The sequence below is a fragment of the Podarcis filfolensis genome, assembly GCF_964270895.1.
Source record: "Podarcis filfolensis genome assembly, chromosome: 4".
Lineage (NCBI taxonomy): Eukaryota > Metazoa > Chordata > Lepidosauria > Squamata > Lacertidae > Podarcis > Podarcis filfolensis.
In genome coordinates, this window is record NC_139607.1 from 95,481,947 (window position 1) to 95,502,350 (window position 20,404).

At 48.4% G+C, this 20,404-nt stretch overlaps 1 protein-coding gene across 1 annotated transcript in view; it reads right to left on the bottom strand.

Moving 5' to 3' along the window:
- LOC310760832 (uncharacterized protein) overlaps positions 1–14,859 on the bottom strand; it is a 96,579-nt gene extending 81,720 nt beyond the window's left edge. Inside the window, exon 1 of the mRNA XM_083610033.1 lies at positions 14,843–14,859. The gene's annotated coding sequence lies outside the window, so the exon portion shown is untranslated. The remainder of the gene's footprint in view (positions 1–14,842) is intronic.
- Positions 14,860–20,404: the final 5,545 nt, after the last annotated feature.

The following is a 20,404-nucleotide window of genomic DNA, read 5'->3' on the forward strand; positions in this document are numbered from 1 at the left end:
TTGGGTTAAAGGCTTGGCAAGTATGGCAATTTTTGACGGCAGCTTTAGCAGCCTGGGTGAGCCCAGGGGCATACCAACAGCGCTGCATTGTATCAATAAGTTTGTCTCTTCCCCAATGTGTACGTTGGTGTAATATTCTCAAATGCTTGGGTACCCACAATCTGGGCATTATGAGTCTCTTGTCTGGGAAATACCAAACACCATTTTGTAAGTGGGCTCCTTGCTCTTCCCAACCTGTAATCTCTTCTGGGGTCGCTGTTTTGTACATCTCGGTAAAGTCTATATCTGATGGGACTTGGGGTCCTTGGAATTCGTTGTCTGTAGTGAGGGGTAGGAGGGCTGCTTCTTGCGCTGCCCGGTCGGCACATCGATTCCCTATGGAGACCTGGTCTCGCCCCTTAGTATGTGCTTTACAGTGGACTACCGCGATGGCTTCGGGTAGGTGTATGGAGTTCATAAGTCGCTGCACTAAGGGAGCGTGTGCAATTTGGGTACCGGCTGCCGTCAGGAAGCCTCTCTGTAACCAGATTTGGCCAGTGGCATGCACTAATCCAAAACAATACTTTGAGTCTGTGTAGATATTGATTCGTTGCCCTGCGCCTAATTCACAAGCTCTGATTAGGGCGATAAGTTCGGCGGCCTGTGCGCTGTATTTTGGGTGCACAGGTCGTGCCTCTAGGGTCTCGCTGTCAGTCACTACAGCATATCCAGTTTTCCGCTCGCCATCTACAATCTTGGAGCTTCCGTCAGTGTATAAAATGAGGTCGGGATTGGGTAAAGGGAGGTAGTCGAGGTCTTCTCGTGGTTTCTCCATATGGCGGACTATTTGTGAGCAGTCGTGGTGCGGGGTACCATCGTCGGGAAGGGGCAAGAGGGTTGCGGGGTTAAGCGTGTTCACTCTCCTTATGGTCACGTTAGACGGGCTCAGGAGGATGGCCTCGTATTTGTTTAAGCGTTGTATGGTGAAGCGTTGACACCCTTGTAAGCTAAGGAGGGTGGCGACAGCATGGGGAACGTTGACGGTTAAGTTGTGCCCCAGAACAGTCTCCTGTGCTTTCTCTAGGAGCAGTGCCGCTGCTGCTACTGCTCTAAGGCAACCCACATGCCCTAGTACAGTGGTGTCTAGCTGAAGGCTGTAGTAAGCGACGGGTCTGTTTTTTCCTTGAAAGGGTTGGGTAAGGACCCCGGAGGCTACCCCTTTGTTTTCGTGTACGTACAAGGAAAAGGGGAGCCTATAGTCTGGGAGTCCAAGGGCAGGTGAGGTCCTCAGTTCCCTTTTAATGGACTCAAAAGCCTCGAGTGCCTCTGCCGACCATCGAAGTTGGTCGGGGGAATCTTCGTGTGTCATTGCTGTAAGTGGCCGGGTGAATTCTCCATAGCGGGGAATCCATGCGCGGCAAAACCCGCTCATTCCGATGAAGCCCCGAAGTTGTCTTTTAGTTTTTGGCAGGGGTAATTTTGTTATTGCCTCGATTCTGTCTGTGGTTAGAGCACGAGTGCCCTCTCCTAGGATGTGGCCAAGATATTTGACTTCCTTTTTGCAAAACTGTATCTTTTTTGGGGATACTTTGTGTCCCTTCTGTGCTAGTATGTTTAGGAGAGTTATAGTGTCGGTTTGGCAGGATTCGAAGTCTTGAGCACAGAGTAAGATGTCGTCTACGTAAAGCCTGAGAGCGGAGCCTTTTGGCAGTGTCACGTCAGCTAAATCTTGATGAAGTATAGATGAGAAGATTGCTGGGGACTCTACATATCCTTGGGGTAATCGAGTCCACGTTAGTTGTCCTGTCTGCCATGTAAAGGCGAATAGGAATTGGCTGTCTGGGTCTACGGGGATGCTGAAGAAAGCTGAGCATAGATCTATGACGGAGTATACCACAGTTCTCTCCGGAATCGTGCTCAAGAGGTGGTGTGGGTTAGCTACCACAGAGTGCCTGGGGATGACGAAGGCATTCACGAGCCTAAGGTCTTGTACTAAACGCCATTTGATGGGATTGGTATTTGGTTTCTTGACGGGGAGGAGGGGAGTGTTGCATGGGGAGGCGCATGGAACTAGAACTCCCATTTTCAGGAATTCATCGATCATCGGGGTCAACCCATCTATGGCCTCTTGAGGAAGGGGATATTGTTTGGTGCACGGGAAGGGTTGATCTTTCCTGTAGTTTACTTTTACCGGGGTTGCAGATTTTAAGAGTCCTACTGAGGTTGACTCAGTTCCCCATAGAGAAGGGGAGACGCTATTTAAGAGTTCAGGTGGAAGGTCAATGGTGGGATTGTGGGCTTCTTGTAACATTCCTTGGAAGCCGAAGATGGATTCATTAGGCATGTGCAAATAGATTCCCTCTTGTCCGCATTGAATGGTAGCGTTTAATTTACAGAGCAGATCCCTACCCAAAAGGTTGACGGGGCTAGATGTGAGCAGGAAAGTATGTTTGACAGATAGGGGGCCGACGGAGACCCTTGCAGGTTTGGAAAGAGGGCAACTCCTGGGAATTCCATCCAGTCCCATTACGGTTCTGGTTTGTTCCCCGGGGGTCAGATGACTATTTGTTAGGGTGGAATAGGTAGCTCCAGTGTCCAGGAGGCAATCATAGGGTTGCCCGTCTATTTGCATGGTGCAAATAGGATCGGAGGAGGATAGTTGTAAGACGGGACAGAGAAAGGGGAAAGAGGCGGGATCTGCTTTTAATTGTCAATGCTCTTGATATTCTTGTACGGCCATTTCGCGGGCTGGGCTGACGGGGTTGGCGGCCGGTTTGAAGGGGTTGAGAGGATCCTGAGCGTGATTCCTGGGCCTTGGTTGTGGGGGAGCGAAGTTAGTTCGATGTTGCGTTTGGACCGTTGGTGGTATATGTCCGTATGGAAGGTATGATTCCCTAGACTTGGGGTGTGACGGTTCGCGGTAGTCTGGTCTGTGTGGCCTCGGGTCTGTGTACTCGGGTCTTGTATTTTCTGGCAGGAGGGGGCAAAATCTCCTGACGTGTCCTACTTCCTCGCAGTTATAGCAGATACGCTTGTCTCGGTACTCTGGACCGTTTGGTTTGTTTCTATCCTTGTATGGTGGGACCCCTCCTGCATATGCTAATACCCTCGGAGAGTCGGGTTTTAAATCCTTTCTCCTCCGCTCGTCCCTCGAATTAAAGACGGATTTGGCGATGGAAAGGATTTCGCTAATGGTCTTTCTGTCGTATCCAAGGTGTGCGTTTAGGGCTTTTCTAATATCCGCTGTGGCTTGGTCTTTGAAGAAGCCTTTAACTATGACCTCATGTTGGGGGCTTTCTGGGTCTATACCACCCCAGGTTTTTATTGCAGAGACTAAACGGGAATAATAGTCGGACGGATGTTCCTCTGGTCCTTGAAGGACGGCTTGGACTTTAGTCCAATTTACGGTTCGCTGGCCAGCAGCTTTAATTCCATCTAGGATAGCCTTCTTGAAAATTTTTAGGGCCCATATGCCATCGGTGGAGTTGTAGTCCCATTCCGGGTCGTTAAGTAATGTCTGGGCAGTCAAGGGGGCCATGGAGGCAGGTCTATTTAATTGATAGTTTTCGCGGTTTAGAGCCTCTCCTGCCTTCGATAATATTTCTCTCTTCTCGGCCTCGTTGAAGAGGGCTCCGAGTAGCATGTGGACGTCTGCCCATGTGGGGTTGTGCGTCGAGAAGATGGTGGCCACCTGGCGGTGGCACTTATCGGGGTCGTCTCTCAAGGAGGGCATTTTGTCGGACCAGTTCATCAGGTCCGACGTAAGGAAAGGTTGATGTGTGAAGACCATGCGAGGCGGGTCTCCTTCCTTCACGGGGGGTATGGGCAATGCTCTTAAGGGAAATGCGCCCTCTACATCTCCGTTGAGTAATGTCTCCCTAGTCCGCGTTCGACTGGCAACCGGTCCATCTGACCCCCCATTAGTGTGTTGTCCGTTGGGAAGGGCCGGTACATCCAAAATAGGATGGTCCTCTCCTGTTTTTGAGGTGCCAGCGGAAAAGTCCGGCCGAGATACGGTCGCTTCCACTCGGGGTAGGGTAGTGACTGGGGAAGTGGTCGTGTCTTCTCCCGGTCCGGTGCTCCCCCCAGCGGGCCTCGCCCTGCCCTCCGGTAACTGCGGGGCTCTAGGTTCGGGGTAGTAGAAGGGGACAAGAGTCCTATCCAGTTGCTCTTCCTGAGCCCTGATTTCGTCATATGGGGGAGGTCGGGCTGTTTTTAAAACGGCCATTTGGCGGACGATATGCGTTTGCTGGTCCCTAAACAACTCGCGAGCCTCGACAAAGAGATTGAGGTAATAGATTTGGCGAGGCTTCTCGTCGGCCAGATAGGATTTAAGTGCTTGCATCTTCACAAGGTTGAAGGAACCATGCGGTGGCCATTGGGCAGGCGGTTCCAGATGATGGGTAAAAGCGACCCACGAGATGTTGCAGAGATCCCTCAGTCTGGATTTTGAGAGTCCCTTTCTCCCTCTCAATTCCTTCCAATTCAAAAGAACGAAATTCAGAGGGGTATCGGGGTCTTCCTCAGTACGGAAAGGCTTCGTGGAAGCCTTGCCGCCCTGAGGAGCCCAATCAGAGTGTTGGGAAGCGTGAGCTCCCATCTCTCTGATACACAAGGATGGGGTATTTCGCTAGCGGTGCGCACTATAACAAACAAAGAACGAAAAACAAGGGGGACGAGGGAGGGAGGAAGGATAGGGAGGGATAGAGAAAAAAATAGTGTTTGGTCAGGGAAATAGTTATCTTATAGCATAAGGGATTTATTTCGTCAAAACGGCTCTATTTATTCCTACTTAAACTTGATCCTGTCTACCATTTAACTGTACTCAACATACTACTCTGGAACCTCAAACATTTGCCTTAAAGTCACGGGTCTCTCTCTCTACCCGATACCCAGTCACAATTTCTAAATTCTACCTCAGTACCATGCGCGCAACTAGTCCTAGTGTGGGGCCCCAATTCGTGAACCACCCCTCTAACCCCACGACAGCCTCCTGCCTAGCCTTTCGGACTAAGTTCGGAATTCCCTACTGAACGCTTGCGCAATGCAATGCCAGATCGGGGTCCGAGAAACAGATCAAGTTATGAAGGGAAGCAAATGACCTTGCGTTCTCACATACCCGGGTCATCCTCAACAAGAGTCGCCAGGCAGGAGGGGCGGCTTCATTTGCATATTTAGGACAGGGAGAGTGAGAGAGTATTTTGAAGGACGCCTCCGGACGACTCCGAGGGAGGGACGTCAGGGAAGACAGTAAAGAGCCACGCTTTCCCGGACTCAATTCCAAGACGGAAAACGGGGGAGAATAGGAGAGAATAAGGTCGGAAGGACCCCTCCGGACGACTCCGAGGGAGGGACGTCAGAGAAACAATAAAGGGCCACGCTTTCCCGGACTCAATTCCAAGATGGAAAACGGGGGAGAACAGGAGAGAGTATGAGAATTAGCGCTCCCGGGCGACTCCGAGGGGTAGCGCTGGAAACAAAGTACCACAATTTCCCCGGCCACGCTCCGAAAAGGAAATTGGGGGAGAGAAAGGGAAAGTGATAGGCATACCCGGACGACTCCGAGGGGTAACGCCGGAAAACAGTAAAGGGGTCACAATTTCCCCGGCCACATTCCGAAAGGGAAATTGGGAGAAAAGGGAAAGTTTTAGACGTACCCGGGCGACTCCGAGGGGTAATCGTCTGATAGTAAAGTTCCGCGACCTCCCTGGCCACACTCCGAGGGGGAGAATCGGGGGAGAAAAGAAGAGTGTTTAAGGCGCACCCGGACGACTCCGAGGGGTAACGCTAGAAATGAAAGAAGGAAAGTCTGGCTGTCGTGGAGACGTAACTTTACCTCCCCCCTCCCAGTGTGTTTTCTTCAAACCATACTCACGTTCGAAGATGTCCCCCGCAGATCCCGGGATCCTTTCCTTTAGCCGGCTTTACCTCGCCTTTGCTCTCCCTGGTTGGGCTTCTGGTGACGGTTGATTACCGCCCACAAAGAGGAGGCAGGGAGAGGAAGAAAAGGGATCCCTGAGCTAAAGATGCCCAGTGGCGCCCGATCCCCCTCTATCTCCCCTCTCACCTTTGCAGGAGAACCAAGTGTCCCTGAGCACGGTCGCCAAACTGTTAACGGAAACGCAGAGGGCTCTCTTGGACGAAATGAAGACACCAACCAGAGCAAAATCAGAGCAAAACAGCAGCCAGTAGGCTTGGTCTTTATTAGCAAAGACTGTCGCGACAGGGCCCCCACCGCCCACGAGGTGAAGCAAGATGGAAGCCCCGAACAAAAGGAGACCTTCACTTTTATTACTTGCTAATCCCCTGGGATACACCCTCAAATTACATCATATTTACATCATGATTACATAGAGAACAGGAGGAGTCAAGGGAGGAGTCGGGCAGGTAACTCGAGCATCTTCACACCTGGCGAATGCCCCCGTCCCCTTTACTAGTGGAGAAACAAAGGGAAGGGGCGCCGCTTCCTGCCCCCTGGAGGGAACCCGGTCATAGTCCTTTTGTTATGACCGAAGCCGAATACACGATCATATGCAGGCTATTGTGTCTTCCGTCGGTTGGCCGTCTAAGCCCATCAAGCCGGCTATCAAGGTGTTCAGGTCATCCGGGTGGAGCGCTGTGTACGTGCCTGCTCGGTCGGGGGATTATGGCTGGTTGGTATCAAGCCACCCCCCTTTGATAGTCCTTGTGATTTGGAGCCGAATAAAAGTGGTCCGATGAAAATCCAAGGTACCGTTGATTTTTGGTGAATTTCCGAAGAAAGGGTTGTTGAAGTTCAAAGCACTTCCCAAATTTAGATACAATGTAGCAACATTTGATTAGATCAGTCACGGTCAATTGAGTCCGGAAACATTGTATTAGTGAGCTGTCAAAGTAGGGAAGCGGTGGATGCCGGCTGCAGTACCAGCATAGCCGCCACTAGGGGCGCTGTTCGCTAACGCTGATTGGTCGAGACGGCAGCCGGCTGACCTCGAGTTCGTTCGCCCGGTCTACTGAAGGGAAATGCATGAAGGAAGATCGGGATTCTATATAGTTTTGTCAAAATAGCGCTTCCTTATTTACGGAAGGCTTTGTTTAAGGAAGACAGCCCTCTAAAGGGTCGTCTCCTGGATGGGGATAGGTGTGTGTGTGTGCGTGTGGTGCTTGTGCATTACAGGTGAGCGTGTGGAAAAGACGGGGGGGGGGGGTTTCCGGCCACACTTCAGAATGGATAGGTTTGATCTTCTTGCAGTCCATGGGACTCTCAAGAGTCTCCTCCAGCACCAGAATTCAAGACATCAATTCTTTGGCGATCAGCCTTCTTTATGCTCCAGCTCTCACTTCCATACATCACTACTGGGAAAACCATAGCTTTAACTAGATGGACCTTTGTTGGCAAGGTGATGTCTCTGCTTTTTAAGATGCTGTCTAGGTTTGTCATTGCTTTTCTCCCAAGAAGCAGGCGTCTTTTAATTTCATGACTGCTGTCACCATCTGCAGTGATCATGGAGCCCAAGAAAGTAAAATCTCTCACTGCCTCCATTTCTTCCCCTTCTATTTGCCAGAAGGTGATGGGACCAGTTATGATAACTAGGGATGGACAAAGTGGTCAGTTTTGGTTCCTATCAGTTTCTGATTTACCCAAATCTCCCATTCTCAGCATTTTCGCACCAATCTGCAATTTTGTTAAAACAGGACGCATGAAACTATCAACAAATTTCTCCCCATATACAGGTTTGTATGTGTTTTTGCCCAATAAAGGCATTTCTGCAAAGCTATTTCCCTGAGCATCATGCATTTATAATGCCATTTCACAAACATGAACATTTTTGTGCCCACCTTACCCTAGTGATGTGTGCAGTGTCTGTACACATTGCTTGGCTGGAGGAGCTGTCCTTGCAAAATTCAGAAAACTGCAGCTTTTGAAGGACGGCTGTTTTTCAGTTCGCAAATTGCTGTACAAAGTGTGAATTGCGTAGGTTCCAGTGGATCGGCATGGGAATGAGGGACCAACTCCCTTCTCTTGCAGGGGCCCAATTAGTGCCATTGCCTTCCGTTAAGAGTTTGGGTGTAATCCTTGACGCCTCCCTTTCCATGGAGGCGCAAGTTACAGCAACAGCCAAGGCGACATTTTTCCACCTTCGCCGCATCAAGCAGTTGGTCCCTTCCCTTTCCCGCCCCAACCTGGCCACAGTGATCCATGCGACGGTCACCTCCAGGCTTGACTACTGTAATTCGCTCTACGCGGGGCTGCCCTTGAAGCTGTCCCAGAAACTCCAGCGGGTGCAGAATGCTGCAGCGAGGCTCCTCACGGGGTCTCTGCCATGGGAGCAGATTCACCCAGTGCTTTTCCAGCTGCACTGGCTCCTGGTGGAGTAGAGGGTCAGATTTAAGGTGCTGGTTTTGATCTTTAAAGCCCTTCACGGCCTAGGACCCTCGTACCTGCGGAACCGCCTCTCCCGGTATGCCCCACGGAGGACCTTAAGGTCCATAAATAGCAACACCCTAGAGGTCCCAGGCCCTAAGGAAGTCAGATTAGCCTCAACCAGAGCCAGGGCCTTTTCAACACTGGCTCTGGCCTGGTGGAACGCTCTGTCTCATGAGACCAGGACCCTGCAGGATCTGATTTCTTTCCGCAGGGCCTGTAAGACAGAGTTGTTCCGCCTGGCCTTTGGCTTGGAGCCAATTTGATTCCCTCCCCCTCTTTCTTTTTCCTTTTTCCTTTCTCCTCCTGTGATGAGGCTGCATTTTATTATTTTAATGTTTCAATATTTTAATGTTGTATTTTAATCTTGTTTTTAAGTTGTGTTCATTCAACTTGTTTTTATTATTGCTTGTTAGCCGCCCTGAGCCCAGCCTTGGCTGGGGAGGGCGGGGTATAAATAAAAAATATTATTATTATTATCAAATTTCCTCCCCATCCCTGATATCAACTTGCAGCCACTGACGGCGTTTCATCCTCCATGGCTTTGCCCCATTTTAAAGCCATCCAAGTAGCCATCAGCTCATCTTGAGGAAGCAAATGCCATAGTTAAACTATATGCTATGTGAAGACCTCTATCCTTTTGTCTGACTCAGCTAGAATCCCAGCATCCAGCAGTCACAGTCAGTAACTTTGTGGTTCCCCAGGGTTTGTCCAATAGCCCACCAACAAGCCACGATCTGCCTGCCTTGAGCCCAGTCTCCCACCCTGCAGAGTTTGTATGCAACAGCAGAAGTTAAGTTAGGGAAACGAATCCTTGCTCAGAGACCAACTTCACTCGAAACAAATTCAGAACCATTTAGAGAAATACATTCTGCATAGGGAAGAGTTCTAAAGTCCCAACGAGCTACCAATTTTCTGGAGAAACAGAGAAGCCATAATGTCCCTTTGTTCTCAGAAGACACATCAGTAATAAACATAAATCTGCCCTTATTCCCTTATGGGGGACACAAGAGCCCTTATAGGGTCCTTTGCAGGTTCTCCATCGGTTGGAGAAAATAACAGAGGCCAACCAGAGAATACTGAGAAGCAAAGCAGCTAGTAAGCCTGATCTTTATTGAACTGTTGCAACAGGGTGCTCCCCTCACCCGCAGGAGAGAGGAGGGACCCAGAACCAAGGTGTGTCCACCCTTATATAGACATTTTAAATTGCCAGCCCTGAAACATCATACATACATCACAGAAGGGGTGTGTCTTAAGACCACCCCCCCCAGACACATCATAGCTACATCACAGAAAGGGAGGTCTACAACAGAAATCTGAGTGCATTGTTTACCTCCTGTCTGGCAGGTCACCTGTTAATGCTTACTTGATTGGATTGCCTGGGGAGCCTGGCCAGTCTTTTGTAATGACAAATACTTAGTTCCTGAGTCCAGGTCACAGGCTCACCCTAGTCATACACAGACATGCCCTTCAGACAGGATTTGCGAATGAAAAGACAATGGGGAGGCTTTTCCATTTTCCTTGGCTTTGCAGAGAAATCATTTGGTCAGTTTGGAAGTCAAAATGGTTCCAGGGCTGTTTTCCTGTGCTGCTTCAGACATGTGCTTTATATATTTATGTATGTGTTTGCTTGGTACATTAATGAACATTATATATATATATACAGTCATACCTCGGGTTAAATATGTTTCGAGGTGAGCACGTTTGAGTTGCACTCCTCAGCAACCCGGAAGTAACGGAGCACGTTACTTCCGGGTTTCGCCACACGCACATGCGCAGACGCTCAAAATGACCTCACGTGCATGCGCAGAAGCGGCGAAAAGCGACGTGTGCGTGCGCAGACGCGCCGTCGCTAGTTACGTTTACCTCTAGATGTGAACGGGGCTCCGGAACAGATCCCGTTTGTATCTAGAGGTACCACTGTGTGTGTGTGTGTGTGTGTGTGTGTGTATATATATATATGAGAGAGATCTTAAATTTTTTATTTCACATCCAAGATGACTTTGCACCTTGAGGTCCAGGAAAAGTGTGAGGAGGAGGAGGAGGAGGAGGAAATTGTAAACTGGATGAAACCTAAGTGGTATCAGTCTAAACTTTAAAGGACAGAGAGAGGTCAGCATAGAACAGAGGTCAGCAACCTAAGGCCCATGAGCCACAAGCAGCCCGCAGAGGTTGTTTGACCGGCCCACAAGCCACCCCCGAACTGAGCTGCCCGCTCACACGCTGCCCTAAACCGGTGTGGCTCTGCGTGGGGACTCGCTTCTATGGCGCTGGAATTCGCGTCACGCAGACGCCAGAAATCGCGGGTGCACGTGCGAACCAGCCCATGGAGGGATCTCCACGGGACCAATCCGGCCCAGGCGAGATAAACCTTGCTGACCCCTGGCATAGAGGTTAAAGGTCTGGGAATCTGGAGGTCCCTTATTCGATCTGCTTGAACCCCCACGCAAACCCTTTTCGGCAAAGCAGAGCTGCTCTCAAACTTCCAACATCCCTTATATAGAGATTAATAATCGACAAAACTGCATGTTTACTCGGTCTCAGAACATGGAAAGCAATAGTTTCCTGCAATGATTCTTGAGACTTTCTCTGCTGTTTGGATTAAACACAAATAAAAATTAAGAAAAAGGAATGATTCACAATGGCAACAGGGAAGGAATTAAATGTGACAGCTGAGAGGCACTTTTGAGCCCAGTTTCCAGAGCAGTGAGACGTTACGGGCTCCATAAAAGCTCTGTTGAGTAATATTCTCCGCCTTGTTTTGTACAGGAGGTCAGATGGTATTATCATAACACTCCCTGCCAGCTATAAAATCCATAGCACAGGCCATAAAGCCTGACACTGCAATTCTTCCACCCAGGCCATAAATTTGAGAGCCTGTTAAGAAGTGTTCCGATAACTTCTCTTGTCTGTTAAAAAATGATGTTTTCATCAGAGAAAGAGTTCCTTTTCTTGCGCATCAAAACCTTCCGTTCTTCTCAGCGGAATTTCAATCACCGATGCTGCTGACTTCTTTCACTTTCAGTTGCGATGCTAGTTTGTCACAGAGGTGGCAGCCATTGGTTTCCCATAATGCACTCTGTCCAGATACCGAAGGCAAGAGCGGTGAAATTTTAACTTCTTTCAATCTGAGCCTAAAAGATCCCTTTGCAGAAATTCTGTAGGTCTACGCTACATCACAGTTTGAAACTGCGCCTGTACAATGTTTCAGGTGTGCCTGAAAACTGGATCTGAAGTCGTTTGGTTTTGAAGGATGCAGGGATATTTTTGACAGGGGCAACACTTACTGGGAAGCATGGCTGAGACCACTAGGCAGAGCTGTCTGCCTGTTTCCTTGAATAAAGAGTTAACTTCACTGACAATGGAGATCTGCTTCCTTTTTTGCTGATGTGCGTTTGACTCCAGCCCTGGCAATAGCAGGAGTCTGTGGCACAGAAAAGTCCAGAATCGGAGGCAGAAACTGAAGTAGGAGAGTGGGATGAGGGAGGCCAAGAGATGAGTCAGGTTGGGTGAAGAGTCCCGAGGGTCTCCCCCTCCTGCTGTGACAAGCTCCCCTCCCCACTTGTCTCCCTGTCAAGTACGGGGATTCCCCTCTCCCTTCTGGTAGCTCACCAATAAGAATTAACAGGCATTTGGTAGATTTGTAGTCCTTTTATTACAGAGTTATGTTGCTGAAGGAAGAGCCAAACAGAATTTATTTTGAACCACCAAATTGAGTAGAAAATAACCAAGTTTACAGACGTACCTAAGCTTGAAAACAAAGGGGAACATTCCCTCTGCAGGAATTTGCTGTTCACCAAGAGGTAATAATAATAATAATAATAATAATAATAATAATAATAATTCTGCCAGGTGCCATAAGAAAGCGGCAGAGATAGCACAGGATAGTACGCACCCCGGAAATGATCTCTTTCAGCTTCTGCCTTCTGGAAGAAGGTATAGGGTTATAAAGGCCAGGACTAGCCGCCTGAGAAACAGTTTCTATGCAAATGCAATTCTGGTTCTAAACGCAGCATAAGGGGTTTCTACAGTATAGTGTATTTTAAAATAGGGTTTTAGAGTTTTTAGGTGTTTTTGAATGTTTTATGTAGTTTTTATGTAGTTTTATGTAGTTTTTATGTAGTTTTATGTAGTTTTGCAATTTCATTGTCCTGCATGGTACAATGACAATAAAGATCTATCTATCTATCTATCTATCTATCTATCTATCTATCTATATCTATCTATCTAATTTATTATTTATACCCCGCCCATCTGGCTGGGCCCATTGCCCACTTTAGGTGGCTTCCAAAAAAAATTAAAATACCATAATACATCAAACATTAAAAGCTTCCCTAAACAGGGCTGCCTTCAGATGTCTTCTAAAAATCTGGTAGTTGTTGTTCTTTTTGACATCTGGTGGGAGGGTGTTCCACAGGGCGGGTGCCACTACCGAGGAAGGCCCTCTGCCTGGTTCCCTGTAACTTGGCTTCTCACAGTGAGGGAACTGCCAGAAGGCCCTTGGAGCTGGACCTCAGTAGAACGATGGGGGTGGAGACGCTCCTTCAGGACCGAGGCTGTTTAGGGCTTTAAAGGTTGGCACCAACACTTTGAATTGTGCTCGGAAACGTACTGGGAGCCAATGTAGGTCTTTCAAGACCGGTGTTATGTGGTCTCGGCGGTTGCTCCCAGTCACCACTCTAGCTGCCGCGTTCTGGATTAGTTGTAGTTTCTGGGTCACCTTCAAAGGTATCCCCATGTAGAGCGCATTGCAGTAGTCCAAGCAGGAGATAACCAGAGCATGCACCACTCTGGCGAGACAGTCCGCAGGCAGATAGGGTCTCAGCCTGCATACCAGATGGAGCTGATAAACAGCTGCCCTGGACACAGAATTGACCTGTGCCTCCATGGACAGCTGTGTGTCCAAAATGACTCCCAGGCTGCGCACCTGGTCCTACAGGGGCACAGTTACCCCATTCAGGACCAAGGAGTCCTCCACACCTGCCTGCCTCCTATCCCCCCAAAACTGTACTTCTGTCTTGTCAGGATTCAACCTCAATCTGTTAGCCGCCATCCATCCTCCAACTGCCTCCAGACACTCACACAGGACCTTCACTGGTTCCGATTTGAAAGAGAGGTAGAGCTGGGTATCATCCGCATATTGATGGACACCCAGCCCACACCCTCTGATGATCTCTCCCAGCGGCTGCATGTAGATGTTGAAAAGCATGGGGGAGAGGACAGAACCCTGAGGCACCCCACAAGTGAGAGTCCAGGGGTCTGAACACTCATCCCCCACCACCACTTTCTGAACACGGCCCAGGAGGAAGGAGCGGAACCACTGTATGACAGTGCCCCCAGCTCCCAGCCCCTCTAGACGGTCCAGAAGGATGTTATGGTCGATGGTATCAAACGCTGCTGAGAGATCCAGCAGAACTAGGAAACAGCTCTCACCTTTGTCCCTAGCCCGCCAGAGATCATCGACTAGTGCGACTAAGGCAGTTTCAGTCCCATGATGAGGCCTGACCCAGGTTAGAAACTTGTAAGGAATGAACAGTGAGTGACTGAATCCATGTGAGCTAGGTCAGAGTTAGGTCAGTGTGATTCAGGATGCTTGCATGCTAACCGTAACCCAGAAAAGCTGGGAAGCTGGCCAATTGTTATCTTTGGCGAGAGATTTAAGGCAGCCTTTCTCAACCTGTGGGTCCCCAGATGTTGTTGAACTACAACTCCCATCACCCCTAACTAAGAAGGCCAGAGCTCAGGGATGATGGGAGTTGTAGTCCAACAACATCTGGGGACCCACAGGTTGAGAACCGCTGATCTAAGGGAAGAATGGAAAGCCATGTAAGAAACTGGCACTACATGCTTGCATGCTGTAATGACCTTCTCGACCTGTTGCTCATCTGGTATCATAAGAGAGATGGTTTTAAGTGCTCTTGTATCATGTGGGCATCCCTTTTGAAATGTATAAAAGCCTGGACTGAACTGCATACATGGCCTCAGTCTGTCTGGACTGGGGACCATAACAGCAGTTATGCCAGTGTGGTGTAGTGGTTAAGAGCGATATACTCGTAATCTGGGGAACCGGGTTCGCGTCTCCGCTCCTCCACATGCAGCTGCTGGGTGACCTTGGGCCAGTCACACTTCTCTGAAGTCTCTCAGCCCCACTCACCTCACAGAGTGCTTGTTGTGGGGGAGGAAGGGAAAGGAGATTGTTAGCCGCTTTGAGACTCCTTCGGGTAGTGATAAAGCAGGATATCAAATCCAACCCCCCCCCCCCCAGTTATGAAATAAAGGCGATTTCCCTTGAACTCTATTGGTCTGTTGTTTATCAGAAAACCCTTGCTTCATTGCAAGCACAAACAGGATTAAACACTGTAGTATAAACACTGACAACTGGGAAACACTGGCCTGCGAGCGCTCCACTTGGAGAACAGCCTTTACCAAAGGTGTCATGGGCTTTGGAGACGCTCAAACTCAGGACGCAAGGGAGAAATGTGCAAGGAGGAAGACACATTTGGTAAATCCACACTGTGATCAACTCCCGCCCTGAAACCAATGTCCCCACTGTGGAAGGACGCGTGGATCCAGAATTGGCCTCCACAGTCACTTACGAACTCATTGTTAAAACCATGTTGATGGAAGACAATCTTACTTGGCTACGAGTGATCGCCAAAGAAGAAGACTGTGACTCCTCACTTCCGCAGCAAGAAGCATGCCAACGGGAAGTCCCGTCTTCCCTGCGTCTCCTTTGTTCTCTGAGACACTCGGACCTCCAAGTTCAGGAGGAGGGAGGAGGTGTCTCCCCACTTTTGATTGATGTCTTGCCCAGCTGCTCCCTCCCTGCTGGTTGCTTAGCTACTATCTAATAGCTGGACAGCTCCTCTCTCAACTGTGCATCTTCTGTCTCTGCCTGTCTCTCTGCTTCTGGAACAGCTGGAAGCAGCCCCCCCTCCCCAATTTCTCCCCTCCTTTTCTGTTAGGAGCTGATCTCCCTGAGATTGCATTCCCCAATCTTCCGATCCAGACCAGCCCCTGACACTCCCAGAACCAGAAGAGGCATGAAAAGGCAGAGGAGAGGTTGGTTGCATGCAGGTTCAGGAATGTCTGATCGAAAGCATAGTCACCATGGGAGGGGTCAGCAGCCATGATCCCATCTGCTCCATGCCTTTGCGATATTGGTTGCGCCTAGATTTAGAAGCTCTGCATCAGGATTATACATCGGCCGGCCCAGAAAGGGAGATGAGCTGGTTTTCTGCCATTCAGGCCAGTGGTTTGGTTTGGACGAATAATAAGGCATATGCAATTCCACTTCCAGCTGCAAACAGGAAAAGAATCTGGCAACGCAAAACCCCGAGGGTGAGTCATTGCGACTTCCCTTCTGTGTCGTTCGGAGCCAAGGATGGATGAACCAAGATTACATAAGGGACCAGGCAAAGGGGGAAACCTTTAGGAAAGTATTTGCTGTGTACACACTTCTGGCTGCCAAGCGCAATCTGCGAGGCGGGAGAGGTGGATGACAGCTTCCCTCCCCCTTCGCCACCATTGCTGAGCAGTTTTGCAGCCTTTGCAAATGTTGACTCTTGAAGGAAGGAGATGGTTTAATAATAATAATAATAATAATAATTTATAATTTATAATTTATACCCCGCCCATCTGGCTGGGTTTCCCCAGCCACTCTGGGCGGCATCCAACAAAATATTAAACTACAGTAATGCATCAAACATTAAAAGCTTCCCTAAACAGTTCTGCCTTCAGATGTCTTCTAAAAGTCTGGTAGTTGTTGTTCTCTTTGACATCTGTTGGGAGGGCGTTCCACAGGGCGGGTGCTACTACCGAGAAGGCCCTCTGCCTGGTTCCCTGTAATTTGGCTTCTTGCTTTGAGGGAACCACCAGAAGGCCCTCGGCGCTGGACCTCAGCTGGACCAGATTATAGAATCCGGGTCTCTCTGAGCCTTGAACTGTACCCCAGGACTGGCAACATAGAAGAAGAAGAAGAAGAAGAGGAGGAGGAGGAGGAGTTTGGATTTGATACCCTGCTTTATCACTACCCTAAGGAGTCTCAAAGCAGCTAACAATCTCCTTTCCCTTCCTCCCCCACAACAAACACTCTGTGAGGTGAGTGAGGCTGAGAGACTTCAGAGAAGTGTGACTGGCCCAAGGTCACCCAGCAGCTGCATGTGGAGGAGCAGGGAAGCAAACCCGGTTCACCAGATTACGATTCTACCGCTCTTAACCACTACACCACACTGGCTCTCATAGGAAGGTGCTTTATATTGAGCTAGACCAGTAGGTCCACCCAGCTCAGCATTGTATACACTAACCGGCAGCAGTTTCCCAGGGTTTCAGCCATGGGATGTTCCCAGCCCTACTTGGAGATGCCAGGATTCGAACCCAGGGCACTCTGCATGCAAGGTAGGTGCTCTGCCACTTGAGCTACAGCCCTTCTTTACAAATTAATAGAGAAGGGCTATGACTATCCTGATAAAGAGGAGACTGAGAGGAGATATGGGAACCATCTTCAAATATCTGAAGGGCTGTCACATGGAGGACGGAGAAAGCTTGTTTTCTCCCGCTCTGGTGGGAAGGACCTAGCTGCTAGGTAGGAGAAAAAGAGCCAGTGCTGGAAGCAGCCTGGCGACTGGAGAGACAGAGACATGCTTGCCCTGTGCTGGATCCAAATCTGTGATTAATGGAGAAGTCACAGGTTGTTTTTACAGTGGTACCTTGGTTCTCAAACGCCTTGGTACTCCAACAACTTGGAACCCAAACACTGCAAACCCGGAAATAAGTGTTCCGGTTTGCGAACTTTTGTCAGAAGCCAAACGTGCTCCGTTTTGAGTGTTACGCTTCTGATTTGAGTGCCACACTTCCATTTTGAGTGTTACTCTGAGGTCTGTCTGTTTCTGCTGTTTATCTTGCCTTTTTGTTTTTGCAGCTCTTTTTGTTTTGTTTTTGTGTGGAACCCAGTCCAGCTACTGATTGATTGATTGATTGTGCGACTGCAGTACGTTGTTTATTGCTTTCATTTTGTGGATCAGTGGTCTCGTTAGATAGTAAAATTCATGTCAAATTGCTGTTTTAGGGGATGTTTCTAAAAGTCTGGAACAAATTAATCCATTTTGCATTGCTTTCTATGGGAAAGCTTGCCTTGGTTTTGGAATGCTTTGGTTTGGAACTGACTTCCAGAATGGACTAAGTTTACGAACCAAGGTACCACTGTATGTGTAAATAAATGCTGGAGATGTAAAAAGGCAAAACAGTATTGGGAGATAATTTACAAGGGGGAAAGAATGTTTAAAAGTACTTTTCAAAAAAACCCAGAGTCCTTCTTGTTGGGGAAAGAAATTCCCAGAGGTCAAAAGAGATTATTTATGTATGCTACTACTGCGGCCCATGTTTTGTTAGCCCAAAAATGGAAAACGAGCAAAGTCCCAGCTAAAGAAGAATGGCAACTCAAACTGATGGAATATGCACAACTTGCAAACTTAACATATAGAATAAGAGAACAAGAAGAACATATGTTTAAAGAAGACTGGAATTTTTTTAAAAAAATATATGGGAGGAAATTGTGTACATTTAAAAATGGCAGCGTTAAGATAAATTCAACAGTGAAAATAAGTTTTGATGAATGGAATAATAATGGAATAATGAATGGTTTAATTTATGCAAAAGATGCAGGAATTTATGGAATGCAAAATGAACCATGGAAAGAGAAGATGGGAAATTGTTGATATTTTAAGGTTGTTTAAATGAATATTCAAAAATGTAAAACTGAAAACTTAATAAAAAATTTTTAAAAAAGAAGATAAAAGGAGCATGAGACTCTCAGTCTCAGTGTCTTGGGTTTGAGCCCTACGGTGGACAAAAGATTTCTGCATTGCAGGGGGTTGGACTAGATGACCCTTGTGGTTCCTTCCAACTCTATGATTCTGTGACTCTATGATTCTATGATTACCAAGCCCCCTGAGGTGAACTGAGCTCAGTTTCCTTTAAGCCAGGGGTTGGCAAGGCTTACCGGGCATGGGCCGGATCACTGCTGCGGAGATCCTCCGTGGGATGGACCGGAGCAGCGTGACGCCGGAAATTGCGTCTGCGCATGTCTGCGGTGCCGGAACTCGCTTCTGCGTGTGCCCAGATGCTGAAAATCATGCCTGCGCAGAAGCGATTTTCAGTGTCTGGGCATGCGCTGAAGTGATTTCCGGCATCTGCGCATGCGCAGAAGCAATTTCCAGAGCCATGGAAGAGAGTCCCCGCGTCGCACTGTGCTGGTTTAGCGCGGCGCATGGGGACTCGTCGAGCGGGCGGCTTGGTTCGGGGGCAGCTTGTGGGCCAGTTAAACGGCCTCCGTGGGCTGCTTCTGGCTCATGGGCCTTAGGTTGCCGACCCCTGCTTTAGGCGCTCAGAGACCTACCTCCTTTGAGAAGAAACTTCTGAGATAAATCCGTGCTGTGATATTGCTTACTTCTGTTGTCTCCTGCTGTTCCCCTGTGGGGAACTGCCGCTGGTTCTGATTTATCTGAACTGCAAAAATCCACGCTAGAGAGAAAGAAGAGGGTATTCCTAAGATTTCACCCCAGAAATTGGGCATTCTTCTTCTTCATTATTATACAGTAACGAATTGTTATCAAAACCATGCATTTTATGTAACAGTACTTCTGTGTAAATATTAGGCATCCTTCAGGGCAAAGTTCAACATTTACCTTTGTCAACAATTGCTGAATCAATATTTGGGTTGTGCTTAACACATGCTGTGCCACAGCAGAGCCGGCAACCGCGGAAGATTTTTTCCTCCTTCTCAGATTCATGTATTCGTCTATGTAAGTCAGCCAACTGTGTTCATGTAGTGGGAAGGGTGGATTCCATTCAGGCACCTCAGAGATATTTCAGGATTACTAAATGTGGGAAGTAATCCAGTGGAGCAGTCAAATACAACATTCCTCGTTTGCCTAGAGTGGACACAGACAAGGGCATGTTGATCCAGCCAGTTGAACTTCCTGTTACACCTGGTCTGGAGCATCCTCCCCCTGCATGTGACCAGGTATATAATAATAATAATAATAATAATAATAATAATAATAATAATAATAATAATATATTATTTGTACCCCACCCATCTGGCTGGGTTTCCCCAGCCACTCTGGGATGCTTTCAACAAAGATTAAAAATACATTAAAATGCCACACATTAAAAACTTCCCTGAACAGGGCTGCCTTCAGATGTCTTCTAAATGTCAGGTAGTTGTTTATCTCTTTGACATCTGATGGGAGGGCGTTCCACAGGGTGGGTGCCACCACCAAGAAGGCCCTCTGCCTGGTTCCCTGTAACCTGGCTTCTCACACTGATGGAACCGCGAGAAGGCCCTCAGAGCTGGACCTCAGCGTCCGGGCTGAACGATGGGGTTGGAGACGCTGCTTCAGGTCTACTGGGCCGAGGCCGTTCAGGGCTTTAAAGGTCAGCGTCAACACTTTAAACTGTGCTCAGAAACGTAGGTGGGCATGACCTTGGGAGACCCCACAAAAGGTCCAGTTACTCAGCCACCTTCCTCTTTTGATGCCTTTTCTTCTCTGCCAGTAGCACATGGGCCCATCCTTGCAAGGATGTAAGCCACACTGTATCTGTAACTACAAGCTAAAGCCTGCCTTCAGGGACCCAACTGTGAACTGAATGTGAGTAAACCTCTAATTACTTTTAAAAGAAGTTTCTTGTGTCTTTATTCTTTTTAGACGGGATAAAAAGGGTCTTACCAGGAATATACTCCAATCTGAACAAAGCCAGATTGGATTGCTTCAGCGAAGAGATTGTCAGGAGTCCAGGTTCTCAGCTTGATAACACAGTAAGCGCAGGGAATTAAAAAGGAGGATTTATTGTAAAAACAAACAAATAGCTCTGGATGACTCTCCCAAAGCCTCTGGCATCATTACTCAAGATGACGCTTCTGAAGACTCCTTCCAGCGGTGACAGAAGATATTGAACTTACGACCCTTACGTCTCTTGTTTTGCTTCCTATATAGCAGCCCTCCCATTTGCTGACTCTTT